Source organism: Amphiprion ocellaris, chromosome 9, assembly GCF_022539595.1.
Source record: "Amphiprion ocellaris isolate individual 3 ecotype Okinawa chromosome 9, ASM2253959v1, whole genome shotgun sequence".
Classification (NCBI taxonomy): domain Eukaryota; kingdom Metazoa; phylum Chordata; class Actinopteri; family Pomacentridae; genus Amphiprion; species Amphiprion ocellaris.
Genome location: NC_072774.1, coordinates 29,797,540 through 29,813,058, shown reverse-complemented (window position 1 = coordinate 29,813,058; position 15,519 = coordinate 29,797,540). Strand labels below are relative to the sequence as shown.

Genomic DNA, 15,519 nt, shown 5'->3' with positions numbered 1-15,519 from the left:
ATGAAATGACCTTTTACAGCAGTCCGTCAAGCTATGTGTAAAATCATGCCACTGCTGTAAAATGACATATCTGACTGCACGTTATTAGGAAAGCAAGGAATAAATATGCAGTTAGTGTGTCAAACGCTTTCACAGGCAATTTAAAATGAACTGCGAAATGGAAAAGCAGTCCCTCATTTCAACTGCTCTGAAAACTAGCATCAGGAGAATTATACTGTCCACCTGGTGGAAAACACAGTAAATGGTATTTCAGGCTTCACACTTCAACAAGAACAAAACAAATACAGCAGCCTTTCAGTCACATCTGCAGAAGATGTAAATGCTCGATGGAATCTCAGTGTAAGAATAAGATTTTAAGAATGAAATCTTAGATGGTGACTTCTTTGAGAGTAGTTTTCACAGTCAATCACCGGCATCTACTCTCAGCCAGTTGCACACAGACAGACTTTCTTTTCTGTTTCTGACTAATTTAGACTTATACATATTGTCACTCGTCAACCCCCCATTATGAGCCATCTATGTTTAGCCTCCTACAGTTTCAGTGGGCCTCTTTTCTCCACATTTGACTGTGTTTGGAGCGCTGAAAGACACAGACTTGACCACAACTGGGCTAAAAACGGATTCAAAACTTATTCCAAATACCAAATGTGCAGGCTGAAGGTTTTTCCCACATGGTTGGAGTCAGCATGAAATTCTGATTATAATTTGAGCTGTTGTTACTTTTACATAAAATACTGATCCTAAGCCTATTTTATACAAAAAAAAAAGTTTTGCATTTTTGATAAATAGGTTTATACCATTTGGATACACTACCAGTCAACAGTTTGGACACACCTTCTCATTCAATGGTTTTTATTTAATTATTCTCTACATTCTAAATTAATACTGAAGACATCAACACTATAAAAGAACACATATGGAATTATGTTGTAAATTAAAAAGTGTTAATCTTCAGTAGTAATCTACAATGTAGAAAATAATATAAATAAATTAAAAGTATTGAATGAGAAGGTCTGTCCAAACTTTTGACTATAGTGTATGTTAAATAAATCTAAGCCTCTAAGAAATAAAGTTACAGCCAGAAGCCAGTTAGCTTAGCATGAAAATGAGACTGAAAAAAGTGCAACAACTAGCCAGTCTCTTCCACAGCCCACAAAACTGCTGCCTTACCTGAATTAGTTGTCTTGTCGTCTGAATGATGTTGCCAGGCAACCAGATGTACAGTCTACCTGGCCAAAATATGGTCCAGCAATTAGATCTGCTCCCTTAAAAAACACAAACATGATATAAAGTCTTAATTGAGAAGCTTTAGATCCTACTTTTAAGCTAAGCTAAACTAACCAGAAACTCTAGTTTCATACATGTAGTTAGTGTATTATCAATGTTCTTATCTAACTGTCTGCTGATAGCAAATTTCCCACAGTATTGAACAGTTCCTTTAATTTTTGCAATTGTACCGGGCTGAAGTGGGCATATTGTAATAAACCCCACACAGACATAAATGCACTCTATTAAAAACAACTCTGCAGACACTGTCCAGCAAATATGATTACACAGATAAAGTAGGTAATTCCACTGAGACTGTAATGTGATGTCCAATTTGGAGTGAGCAAGCTGAAAAGGAAACATAACCAGCCTCCTTTGTCTTTAGGGAGTTTCATAAGTAATATTTCCAAAAGTCAAGGGAGTTTTTATGAATGTGTGTGCATATTTGTAGGTGATGACTTATGATAATATGATATCCTGTGACATGTAAAAACTAGCAGGCAAAGACTGCGAAGACAGTGTTCTTGCGACGGGACAGTTTTTGGCAAAGTTCATCTTACACCATATGTCAAAAATCAAATATCACAATTACGTGCATACTGGACCCCTGTTACTGAGAGGAAAGCCCTCCTGTAAATCCATCATCCATATATGTGGAACCTCGTCATCCGGGCCTCCTTAAAATGATCAGCTACGTCTTTAAGGGTCATGTATCCTCACCCTCCTCATTCCTTTCTCGGTACTGGTACATGGGGTCACGACCTCCATAGCAGGAAGGATGAGGGCTGCCCATGTGTGTGCATGTGTGTGTGTGCATGTGTGTGTGTGCGCATGTGCAGTAATGGCACAGTGGGAAGTTGACAATGAGTGTTTCTGACTTGATAACTGATTTGCCCCTGTGTTCACCTTTAATCTCTGATGGGCCTGGCCAGTGGAAGGGTCACAGAGTGGTACTGTGGGATTTAACCCAAAACGACTCAATGGTTTGTCTAAATCCCATAGAAAATTGTGTCACTCACTCACAAATGCCTACTGAGAGTTTCCTTTCTTTTCAAGCTCCTTTTGATTGCAGGTTGACAAGCACATGAGAAAATAATACAGCTTTATGGCAAACAAATGTAAGTTTAATATTGTTAGTATATTTCAGTACATAAACTGTTGCAAACAAGCAGCACTGGCTACATTATAAGTAATGGCACGTGTGCGAGCTGTAACTGAAGGAGCGTATTCATCAAAGGGGTCATTCGGACTGTAACCTGTGCAGGGTTGCAGTAATGCGGCTATAATTAAACAGGAGTGCTGTAGACGTATACTACAGTTTTCTTCCATGAACAAAATCCATCACCGAGTCATAAAATGAGAACTGCAAATCATCATTCATGCTTCTTGCTGTCAGTTAAGAATTGGCAATAGTATAAAACTCCTGAATCAAATCAGTGAAAGTGGAAGTTTGTAAATGTGTTGACAAGACAGATCTGGGGTGGAGGACCGAGCAACAAACAGCCTGGCTGCCAAACCTCTCCCTGATCAAAACCATACCATTAAAAGGCAAGACAGCTAACTTCTTCTGGCTGGTGAGAACAATTCAAATCTAATTAATCTTTCTCATCTCTGTTGACTTTGAAAACACTTTCATTTGTTTAATTTCCTATTGAGTGGGCCATCGTAGCAGCAGCCAAAAAATAAATGTGTTATTCATCCTCATCGCCTCCCCTTTACTGTATGTTCCTCCCAACGTCTTCCGATTGGATCTTCTTCAAAGATTACAAGGATGTTTTGTTCTGCTTCATGTTACAATCTGCTGCCGGTGGGATGGCCATGTTATACTGCTGCTGACAGTGGTCACGTCTGGTGTGTTTGCCACACAAGAAGTTGGAGTTCAGCAGCTTTATGGTGGGCTGACATTTCTGTAGGATTAATAATTTTGTGAGAAACTGATGCACTGGCCAGCTATAGTCTCCAGGCAGTTGTAAGTTACAGGCCTCAAAATGTTCTTCAAAAAAGTGCAATTTTGAGTTTCACAGTGGAAAGGAGCATATTTGAACAGCTGCTATAGTTGCTTCTCAGCAGAATATTGATCATTATTATGGAGTAACAGGCATACGGAAAGCACATGCTGCAAACCCCCTGAAGGTTTGGATAAAGACTTGTGCTATGATGTGATGAGATCCCAGAGATTGGAGAGATGTTCGCGTAAGATGAAGAGTTACAAATCATTTTACAGTGGATTGTTTCAGGAAAGACAGATTTCAAAGGAGTCGGCATATACACAAATCTGCATGTTTAAACGACAAGTGCCATTAGGGTGCCGGTGGAGAAGTGCCACCTCTCCGAACAGCCCTAATGGCTGCGGCTCGGCTTTCATGTGAATAATGCTGTTTATATTAGGCCTCAGCTCCTGCATTAGTGTCCTTCAAACGTCTACACCCTCGCAGCCGTTTGGCATTTCGAAATACTTCACAGGCCTCCTATGTAGACTCTATTATCAGGAGCTTTGCACCAGCAGAACGTGTGTCTGTCCATGTGTGCGTTTTAAGTGCTGTAGCGCAGGAGTCATTGAAAGGCTTCATTAAAGAATGGAAAGTATGTGGCCATCTCTGCAGGCTGGCCACAGCAGTCGTTGCTCTCACCTGCACCATATTTGCCCAGTTATGGCCAGAGTTAGACCCTGCTGAGTAAAACAAACACTGCCCCCTACAGGTCTGTGCCTGTCTTTGCGACTCCACTGACAACTTTTTTCTTCTTCTGTACCAAAGTGGTAAATTTAGCAAAACTTACAAAAAAACTACACGATAGCATGACTAATGTAAACAGACATATCCCCATAAGAGCACACTAAATCATATTTCTGCCATAACAGTAAATCTGAGATGTCTGTATTTCTTTATAAACCCATCAAACACATCTGAATCCCTGTTTTGCAATGTTTCTCCCACCAATCTCTTTCATTTTCATTCCCAGCTTGCTCTAACTGTTTTCCGACAGAACAGTCAGTCTTCACAGCCCTCCATCATGGCCGCCTTCCCAGAGTTTCTGATCACCAGATATGAGCGTGCGTGTCATCAGTCCCAACTTTATAAATGTTTTACACGCAAGCCAAGTCACTCAGTGACGCTGATGGATTTACACGTGCAGATGCATCCATTCACAGTCATGTTCCTGATATTCAGTTGCCTCTTCTTGTGTTTACATGCGCCAATGCAGGCCCTGATCTGCAAGCGAAGCATGAACAGAAGGGGAGCGCTGCGGTGAAGGAGTTATTTAGGAACAAAGTGAGAAGCAGGAGAATGTTTTCCGGACAAATTTTGCACTGACAAATACACATTGTAGAGGCAGAAGTCCAGCAGCAGCAGCAGAGGCCAGAGAAACTCCATGCTGAGAAGACAGACGATTGAAGCGAGGGCTGAGCAGTGGAACAACACGTGCAGGGCGTAAAAAAGCCCATCACAGTCAATCAGGCATCAGCTGCTAGTCAGGGAGGAAAAGAGGGGAAACTTTACCCCGACTCTGGCCCTCCTGAGTTGGCCTGCCGTGTGCAGTGCAGGGGGAAATCCACTGGATGTCACATACATCTTGATTTTTATGAATGCTTTGATAGCTCCCCTAAAGGCACTCCCCTGACCAGGTGGAGGGTATTTATACAAGCGTGTCAGAAAAGCAAAAAACGAGGGAAAAGGATATTTGCTGATCCCCTTTGCTCACACAGAAAAAATCTTGCGGTTATTCTAATTGCAACTGGAAATAATTATCTGGCTGTGGACTCTGGGAAGCGGGTCACTTGAACGCACCCTGTGCTGATCACCAGGTGTGAACGGTTGGCGGATGGTTGTGACTGACACATGGCTGTCCAATAGGAAACAAACATACATTCCTTATGTGAGATGTTAGTCTGTGTGACAGCTAATACGTGTTTGCAGACAGAAGAGATCTCTTAAATGAAGTTAGATGAATGTTAATTTTATTTTTTAACTACTGTGCATGGTGAACTTGAAATGTCTTATGATACCCATGAAAACTGATTTAATTTAAGGATAATTGCAATCTAGCACAACTTTATTTTTCTATTTTGACACCTAGAGCTGGTACAACAGTGCCACATCACTGAAAGAAAGTGCAACTTTTCAAGGAACAGTCAAGGGCCAGTTGCTCAAATTATTTATAAGGTCAAACTTATATGTACAACATATTGTAGATGTTTACCAAGAGGAGATTTGCTAAATTAAAATGGATTTCACCACACAACTATCTTCTACTGTGGAGATCAGTTACTATGATTGAATGACTTACAACTGCCAGGTGAAACCTTTGTGAAGTTGACCAACTGACAAAACGTATATTTGCATGCTAATAAATGCCCCATTTAGGCTGAAGTGTACAATAACACCAAGACAGCAGCCATGATGGAAATACTGTTTTAATAATATATATACAGATCTCTTCATATGTATTAGTCACCCAGTTTCACAAGAGTCAGCAATGCTTGAATGTTAAAACCAGAGCTGATGGCTTTTGGTTGAACTCATTTCCAAATAGCCTACATTTTAATGGTGTAACCTGGTTTAGGAAGTCAGTATTTATGAGTTACTGTATGCTACCATTCAACAGTTTGGGGTCACCCAGACAATTTCATGTTTTTCATGAAAACTCCCACTTTTATCCATGAACTAACATAACTGCACAAGGGTTTTCTAATCATCAATGAGCCTTTCAACACCATTAGCTAACACAATGTAGCATTAGAACACAGGAGTGATGGTTGCTGGAAATGTTCCTCTGTACCTCTATGGAGATATTCCATTAAAAATCAGCTGTTTCCAGCTAGAATAGTCATTTACCACATTAACAATGTCTACACTGGATTTATCATTCATTTAATGTTATCTTCATTTTAAAAAATGCTTTTTTTCGTTCAAAAATAAGGACATTTCTAAGTGACCCCAAACTTTTGAATGGTAATGTGCATAAATTTGACAAATTTGTGAATAACTGGTGTAGCCCAATCCTGATCATTAGATTGGTCATAAACAACATGAAAAAATGATCCCAACCTGCTGTATGTGAAGGGATTTTGATAATCTATGTAAAATATCATTAGGAATCCTTAATACTGCAGGAAAACTGTGTCCATACAGTGATGTACACAGGATTGAACCAGGAGATTGAATCTGTAAGATCACCTCCTTTAAACAATAGAATAATTACACAGAACATCTTCATTTTTCCTTCTGGATTAACAGCTGACTGTTAATGTTCTTGCACGTACAGTTTTTAAGTTCTGGGTTGCTGCAAAATGTCAAGATTTTTTCGCAACAATTCACTACAGTAGTATCATCACTAAAAACAGACCTTTATTCAATTCAGTGCACTCAGTGGTTTTGCTGTTGCAGCACTGGATAGTCTGTTAAGCACAGCAGTTTATGGTGGTTAATGTTAGTTCACTTTAACTAGGTTTTGCTTTAATGTTGCTTGTACCCTGTAACATGTGAAGCCTTTTTTCAAAGGTAGCAAAGGTAATGTTTGCTGAATAACTACTAATGCACTAAAACAGCATAGAGCTGATGCTAAAACACAGCATAATGCTAATAGTAGTTGAGGCAGTGTCTTAAGTTTGTTCTTATTATTCACCATAAGCTCATTGTAATAGCGTATTGCTAAATGATTAGATTTCATTTGTAAGAGGACTGTGTTGTTTCCTCTTTAAACGTCACATTGCTTTAGCCATGCATCCTATAGTTTTTGACAACACTTACCCATGCAGACATTACAGAGAACGCATGAGTTGTACGTGTGCAGAGACAAGAAACAGCTGCCAGTCCAAGAGTTTACAAGAGAATATTTCAAATACGCCTCGAATCAAATCAAAACGCACACAACTATGCAAGCCAGTTCCCATTAGTGCTGTAAGACCCGAGGCTTTATTGCTTCTAACACTGCAAACGAATTCCACGCATTGTAGTAGTCAGTGATAATTAGGATCTGTTGAACACCTTCACTTTCCACCCAGCACCTTGTTGCATATTCAGTATCACTGCTGAACAATAAATGCCTTTAGTTGTTTAATGGTCCCTGTGCCGGATGAAAAAGGACTCTGAGGGAAGCTATGATCTGTAAGAATGCTCTGATGTGACCACAGTGGACACACCACATGCATTATTCATAGAAATTAACACCACAGTTTGGATGATGAGAAGAAGCTAGAGGGGCTGTAAACTTCTCATCATATGCTAAGGTTAGGAAAACATGGTAAAGGGCTGTTATTTACGCAAAAAATATTGAGTTTTGACAGCTTAAGGCTTTATCTGAGAGGTGAGGGAAGTGGAAGCAGAATTGGGATAAAAAGAGCTCGTGAAATTTGAACTTTTTCTTTCTTCATCCTCTGTGAAATAACACAGGCACAAACGGCTCCATTAATAGGTTATTTTGTTTTGAAGAGCTCATCGGAGAGCAATGAAATCAGCCTATTAAACCTCAGCTGTGGATGCAGAATGTGCATGGACATGCTCTTAACATGCACAATATGTTTGCATTCACACATTTTCCATTTTCAGTTTTTGTTTGTGCATGAAGCGGACACTCATCTGCACTGTAGCTGTGTGTTAGCATTTCTCTGCTCTCTGGTTTTGTAACGTGGTAATTGTGCAGAGCGAGTACCAATGTGCCAGGTCTCAGTTTAATGAATCCCACCTGTAACACATTTGCACATTCATTCCTCTCCAAGGAGAAATCCTGTTGCCAAAGCAAAGCCTGAGCCCAGTGGAAGTGTGCAGCTCTGCTGAGTTACAAATCTAAACAGTGTACCCAAGATGGCTGCCGATTCATTTATGTATGAAATCTATATTTGTGTGCATTTACATTTAGGTTGCACTCAGAAAACAGGAGAGGGAAGGAGAACGAGAGGTCTATGGAATGTCTCGGCCCTGAAACCCTCCGGCATGTGAGAGGGATTTCACAAACATGAGTACATCAAATGATTAATTCAACGGCTAATCTCTCTACAAACTGTGTATACATACCAATATATTAAAAGATTATTAGATCATTTATCTAGAGCTTTTCCATTATCTCACTACAGCGCTGACTACATTTGTAGCCTTGCTGCATATTCCTGTTTTAAAGTCACCTGAATCTGTCATTGAAAGTGGAGCAGGAGATACGGATATGTTGGACATCTGTGAAGAAATCATGCTTTCTGTCTAGGATGTAGTGTATTAGATACTGTAAAGTTTGAATTGTCCATGAGAGGAACAAGAATTTGATTAGAAAAATAGTTTTCATCTTTTATTTTCTTCTTTTATTCTTGCAGCCCCTTTGACACAAATGTTCACCAGGTATAGTTTGAACAGCATGTAAATGGTGTCTGTCAGATAAATAAGCATATACTAACACCACATACAGCTCACAGCTCCTATATGACTTTGAATTAACATTATTTCTGGTTTGTAATCAGAGATCCATCAGCAAACCACACATGCTGAGTTTGATTCCCTCAGTTAGTTTTTTGTTCATGATAGTGGTGTAGCTATAGTCAGCCAGTCAGTGAATCAGTCCATCCGTGATCAACAGTGGTTACATGGACTGTCTTGATATTTGGCAGATATCCCTGAATCCCAGACCATAAATCCAAATTACTTCAGGGTTCCCATGAGCCTCCTCTAGCACCTCCACCAGGTTCAATTTAGATTTGGAGTAAGATGCCTGCCCGCCTGGACACAAAATTTTACATGTTGGCACACATTTATGCTCCCTCCAGGTTTATGTAATAACTGCTCAGTACTTTGGTTTATGATGAATACTTCAAAAACTGGCGGCATTCCCATCAGCCTCGGCTATGCTTCATGTTTAGTGCTAATCAGCAAATGTTAGCAAACTAACAAACTAAACTGAAAATGGTTAGTATAGTTTCACAAAGCTGCCAGCGTGGATGTTCTGATCAGACAGCTTTGACAGCTGTAAATACTACCGACCAACCAGCTGATACTCATGGAATATCAGTTATAGAATGTAGCTAAGCACATTACTCAAGTACTGTACACAAATACTTCATTTTAAGGCACTGAACTAACTTAACTATTGTACTTATGGCTTCACTATATTTATGTGACAGCTACTAGTTTGATAACATTTCCATACAAAAACCTGACTATTATTAATGAAATATGAAGCACTGTTTACCCACCCACATAAAACAGCTGTAATTAAGTGAGCTTAAATGAACTAAAATGTTATGTGTGACAATACAGTAATAATTATCAAATTATATAAAAGCAGCACCAGTGGGGCTATTTTGCTTCATAAAAGCACTTTTGATTTAGATAGCACAAGCACATTTAGCTAATAATACATCCTCACTGGTAGCCTGAGTACTTTTTCTACCTCTGAGTAATATATATACTATAATGATGGTGAGACTGTGACTAAAATTTGATTCCAGTTTGGTCATCTTAACATCTGTTTTGGGATGACACTAAAAAAATGCTTTTTGCACATGGATCAGTCAGTAGTCCTTGTTGCTCGTCTCTCTGACGCTCAGTTAAAGCTGAATCACTCCTGGCTGTTGCAGCTCTGTGCTGTTGTTGTTCATTTCAGTAATGCTGCTCCCAGCTGGTGGTCCCAGTAATGAGCAGCGGGGGGCGGGCGGACCACATTGAATGGGATGCCAAAGATCTTTAGCAACGCTCCTTCAGGCCCTTTTGCATTTAGTCACCCTGAGCTCATAATTGTGTGACAAAAGCAATTGTTCTCTTAATTGAAGCCATTCGAAGGCCTCTTTTCTCCCTACCCTCAGGTGAGACTCAGGTGATCACTAAAATCTTTTAGGACTCAGGTGATCACTCAAAGCTGCTGAAAGAGAAAGATGTTTTCATATTGTTAATCATTGTGGCACTCTTGTTGTTTGATAGAAACTTTTAAAGTAAATTCTGGTAAAGTTATCTAACTGAATAGAATTTAAATTACATGTAAAAAAAATATCCTCAAACATCTAGTCCACTTGGTTTGCTGCTCTGGCATAGTGCACTTCTGGAAATTATTGCAAATGAGCCCATATCTTGTGCACCACAGGTACAGGAGGTCATACGATGGATTGCTGACTCATAAGAATAAACATATGATTATGAAACTATATTCAGTTAAATGATCCAATGACACAGCAAAGGTAAAAATCCCTGTTAAGGATTTACTGCAGCTCTGGGACTTTTACTGTGGTCAGCTAGAGTGAATGAATGTTGTGTGTATGTGTCTGTCTAGTGTTATAATAAGGGATTTTTCTCCACCTTTCAAGATCCTGCCCCACAGATGATAAATTCTTAGTCTCCTTCTTTATTTTCCTAAACTTTATGTCAGAAATATCTGCTGTAATGGATTAGAAAAGCGTTGGTCCGCCCTCAACACATGTGAAGCATTGTGTCTGCAGAGCGCCATTTAAACTTTAATTCCTCATTCTGAATAATTCACAAGCCCGAGGAGTGTTAGAGGGTTGAAGAGCCAAAGTGGAGCATATGTGTAAGAACAGTTGACACACAAAGAGAAGTCGCCCAAAAACTTGCAAATGGAAAAAAAAATGTGCTGGGGCCATGGTTTGTTTTCACCTGAAGCAGTCATTTATCTTGGCCGGAGCCCAACACTAAACCACTGTGTATGTTTCTATGGTCTCAGTGGGTTTGTGTGTGCACCACAGCCACTTAAAGAAGTTGGGGGAACTGCAGATTTCAGTCCTAATCTAGGAATTGTGAAACCGCACCATTTCCTTGTACTTGAGAAGTGCTTGGCATGGACTCGGCTGCTGAAGTCCTGCATACATCAGCTCAGATGGAGCATGCAGATGAGTTCCAATATGTCTTTATTTGATTTCACTGCAGTGAACATGCAGACACAAACAGGATGATTACAAGGTTGTTGCACCTGCAGCGTTCCAATTTTTATCTACAGCGTCAAGATCAGAAAGTGGTGGTTCTGAATGGCGTTAAAACTTTCCTACACTGTAACTTTCTCATGCATACCAGTTGAATATAAAAGAAAGTGCTGATTTTTTAAAATGTATCCTATATAAACAGCAGTGCTTTAATTTGTCTCCCAATACATTACAACTTCCCTACTGTTGCCCAAGTCAGTTTGTTCCTACTGATGGAATTTTTAAGACAGGTTCCAAATGTGTGGTGTCCTGTTTATAAAGGCTTAGAAAGCAGCTGGGCAGTGCTGTTATTGACAAACAGTACTCAAATAGGAGGGTTTCATTCAAGATAAACTACTATGTCCATCATAGTAAAGAACGTGGTGTAAACATGTGGCCCTTTGATGTGCTTTAACGGTTTTCAGAGAAATCGTAGATGTTGGCAACACAGGTCTTTGTTGTTTTTGGTCTTAACGTGGAATTTTTTGCCAATAAGAACAATAACTCTACATTTGCTACTCTTTTAAATCTAATAAATGGGCAATTAAAGCTATAAAATGGTTCATATTCTCTATGTGTTTGGCAGATGGGTCAGTAGTCTGAGTTGTGTTTGTATCCATCCTCCTCTCAGATTCCAAACCTCACACAACAGACTCCATAATGAGCTGGTGTAGAAGTTAGATTAGCTCAGATTTCCTCCAAAATGTTAACACAATAACCACAGAAACAAAGTCCTCAAAATGGGGATTTACCACCTCCTTCCAGTCAACAGCCCCCTTGGGAGCTTTCCTGAATGAGTCCCAGACTGCTAGGTAGCTCAGCTATCTCGCTGACCTGCCGTGCCACCAGCTACTTCAACCAAGTCCACACACTCTCGCTCTACAGCCACATCCTGGCAATAAATCACCGAGTATGTCTGAACTTCCTTGGAATGCTTGTTGAGCTGCCAATTGGTTGTTTGTAAGTCCAAGCAAGGTCCAAATCTTATCAGTGTCCAACACATCTCTGTGTACTCAGACATGAAGCGGAGATAAAGGTGATATCTTTAGCCCAACTCTAGATTCCTATAGGCAATATTTACAGCAGCAGAACTTGTAAATAGCGAACAGCTGTTCCACTAGTTTGATGGTTATCAACCCGTATGCTGTAACACCAGATGCACATTTTTACAACGCATGATTTTGGTGTCCAAAAATGGCATCACCACTTAAAGTAAATACAAACTTCTCACTTCTGCTAAAGTTGTTCTTCGTGCCAAGGATTTGGAATGCAAATGGTGAGACAATATTATTGCAGCCAGTTCAACCGAGAAGCATTTGCTTGTTGCAATTAAGTCAAACGTTTTGATTTGCCAGTTCTTGTGTGCCAACAAAATTTCTTGTCCGTGTCCACACCTGACTTCACGCAAACAAATCTACAGCATCTCAGAAAGTGTGAGACACTCAGAGGAGTTTCAGTCCCACTTAGTGATGTAGTCTGAGTCATCGAGTGTATTTGGACATGCAAATATGGCCTGAAGCAAGCTTTCAGCTGACCTCTTTGGAGACTTGGGTGGGCTCCCGAAATACCTCCCTTAATTTGACATGACCTGATTTGGAGGATTTCACTGTTATTCCTCCTCCGACGTGTGGACTCACATGCGAGGCGTGAGGTTGAGGGAGGTCTTCCCGGAGCTGTTATGAGAGCTGATGTGAGACAACAGTGGTCCGTGCCTGGAGCAAGAAGAGAGGTAGAGGTAAGAGGGAGGGGTGGAAAGAGAGAGGACAGAGGAGAAGGTGAACAGCATGAATGACAGAGAGGAGTGAAAGCGGGTAAAAAGAAGTGATGTAGGGAATGTGAACCTCTATAGGCCCAGTGCAGAACATCTGAGCTGTCACTTCAAAAGCTCTCGCTGTCTTTCTCTGGTCCTCCCAAGCCATCTCACTATTGTTGTACTGGAAGTCCCTGAGTTTTGACAGCTGTGCTTGGAGTGCTGTGACGGCAGTCTGGAGGGAAGGGTGTGTATGTCTGGCTGTGTGTGTCTGATAGTTATAGTGGATGTGGACACCTTGGTGTGCAGTGTCTTGGTATGCAAATATCTGTGTGTATCTCTAGAGGGGAGTCCTTCAGGGTGAATGCATGAGGATGATATATAACAATAAATCTGATCCATGAAGCACCTCGTGGAACTACATAATGCAGCTCACTTTACTTTATAAGCTGCAATTTGACATGTAACTATGCAGACAGAAGAGGAAAGGAATCATAAAGTGTCCCCAGCAATGCTTGTGGTTTGATGAGGCCAAAGAGCTGAGTAATGGTTTCTGACACCACCTCACCTACTTCCAAGGTGCATGATGAAGAGAAATAATCTGACTAGGTCAAACTCCAGCAACACGTGTATGAATAACAAATGTGTTGTGAGACCTTGATGAAGGCCACAAGTTGTCCTTCTAGTAGTGTTGTTGAATTTTGACCTATTCAGACTGCTGTTGAGTCAACTGCTGATGTCATTCAGCAAGTATTAGGAGGTAACATTTTAGTACAAGCAGGCATTTTACTGACGCCAAAGTACAGATGAGGCTGATAGCAGTGATATAACACTTCAACTGCTGTGGTTTAAACCAAAGGAACCAGTACCGAAATGCATCTTTGCAAGTTAAACAGTCAGTCTGAATTAGACTTTATAATGTCAAAAGACTTGCAAGTATTTGGTTATAAAACAAAATGTAACTTTTTTAAAATTTTGATCTAATGTTTGCAGTGTAGAACTTACCAAAATAACTCTGATTCATACTACACAGACTTTAGTATTACTGCACTCCACCCAGTAGTTACTCAGATACCTCAAATGAAACCACAACTGTCAGCCTCAGTGTAGGACAAGAGGAAACTAAGAAGATCACTAAAGTGATAAGGATGCATCCTCTGGGGACAATGAGTGTCTGTACAAATTCTCTTTGCGATTCATCCAATAGCTGTTGAGATATTTCAGTCTAAACTTAAGTCTTGGCCCAACTGACAGACTAACATTACCATTCCTTGATCTGCTTTGCTTGTGCTGCTAAAAAGTAAGATCAAGTGTTTGACAGTTCTACAGCTGCTTACTGTAAATGGTCAATAAATGGAACTTAGACTGTGTCTATGTGCATATTCATGTCCGTGGGCACATATACACCTGCGTTTCATAGAACTAATTTAGCTAACTTTTCAATAAGGTGCCTTAAACAACTGTGCAAGGATCCAATTTACTTAATAACGTTGCAGCTGGTATAGATTTTGTCCTGACCGGTGCAGCGGAGGGAGGCGAGCTTGGGAATAAAGCAGGAATGTGTAGTGGGTGCTAGGCAGCTGGTGGCTGAGCCCCGCTGGGTCGCAGGGAGCAAGGGCAGGCCAGCCACATGAGGCTCAGCTGATTTACACACTCGCTGCCATTCACACACACAGCCGAGCCTGCTGGTCCATCTACTGTACGACCAGAGACCATAGCAGGATGTGTATTAGAAAGATGAGGCAAAATGATAACGATTTGAAAGCACAGAGCCAATGGAATTGTTGTAATGGCTTGATGCTAATCAGAAGAGACATGTTGTTAATCATCTTTAAGTCTGATAGCTTATTTGTCCACACAGCGAGTTGCTCTCTTCCGCAAAATTAGCAATAATCATGAGGGTCAACAGAGTTCTCCCTGTTTTCCCAAAAGCGACTGTTGGCCACATGTTAATGTAGCTGGCTCTGAATTGAAAACTAATAAGGCAGTTGCATTATCTCGGACTGGGCTGAATTCTTTCCAGCAAAGCGAGAAGTTATTATTTCTTACTGTAACTCGCTCAACACCAATTAGCATCAAAATGACCAGCTGTATTACAGTAATGACATGGCAAGCAGTCAGGTATCAGACTTATCAGTCTGCCCATAACTCTGTCACACCATAAAATACTTACGTGTCCAAGGCCCCCGGAGCGTTTATAGCCAGAACTTTTTCCTCCTGTTTGCTTTGCAAACAAGGAACCTTATCAGCAAATGAGGGGAATGCAGAGATATTTCAGGGAGAATGCTCTGCACCTGTGCTTCCTCCTCATCACTCCGTCTTAAATACAGGGTTACATAACTATCACGCTGAATTCAAATTAGTGTACATGAATGATAACTGAGTTTAAGAATGTGGACATTCACATCTTAATATAACTTAGACTGACCTGTGGTGACCCTTTGAGATGAAAGGCAGAGTAAAGTCCTTTTTTAGGGCCCTGGACACAGTGCCAGAGCAGGTTTTGTTTGGGTTCTTCCCTGTTGTTTCTGGGACACACTAAACATGTGGTTGAGTTGCTCTCACGTGCTCAAATCAGGAAATGTTCTTCTTATCATTCCCACCCCAAGCTTGC

At 40.5% G+C, this 15,519-nt stretch overlaps 1 long non-coding RNA gene across 2 annotated transcripts in view; it reads right to left on the bottom strand.

Moving 5' to 3' along the window:
- LOC129349576 (uncharacterized) overlaps positions 1-12,869 on the bottom strand; it is a 19,353-nt gene extending 6,484 nt beyond the window's left edge. For both annotated transcript variants that reach the window (XR_008602635.1, XR_008602634.1), the window contains exons 1-2: positions 12,793-12,869; positions 1,171-1,265 (exon numbers count right to left, since the gene is read on the bottom strand). This is a non-coding gene — a long non-coding RNA (uncharacterized LOC129349576). The remainder of the gene's footprint in view (positions 1-1,170; positions 1,266-12,792) is intronic.
- Between the last annotated feature and the right edge of the window lie 2,650 nt (positions 12,870-15,519).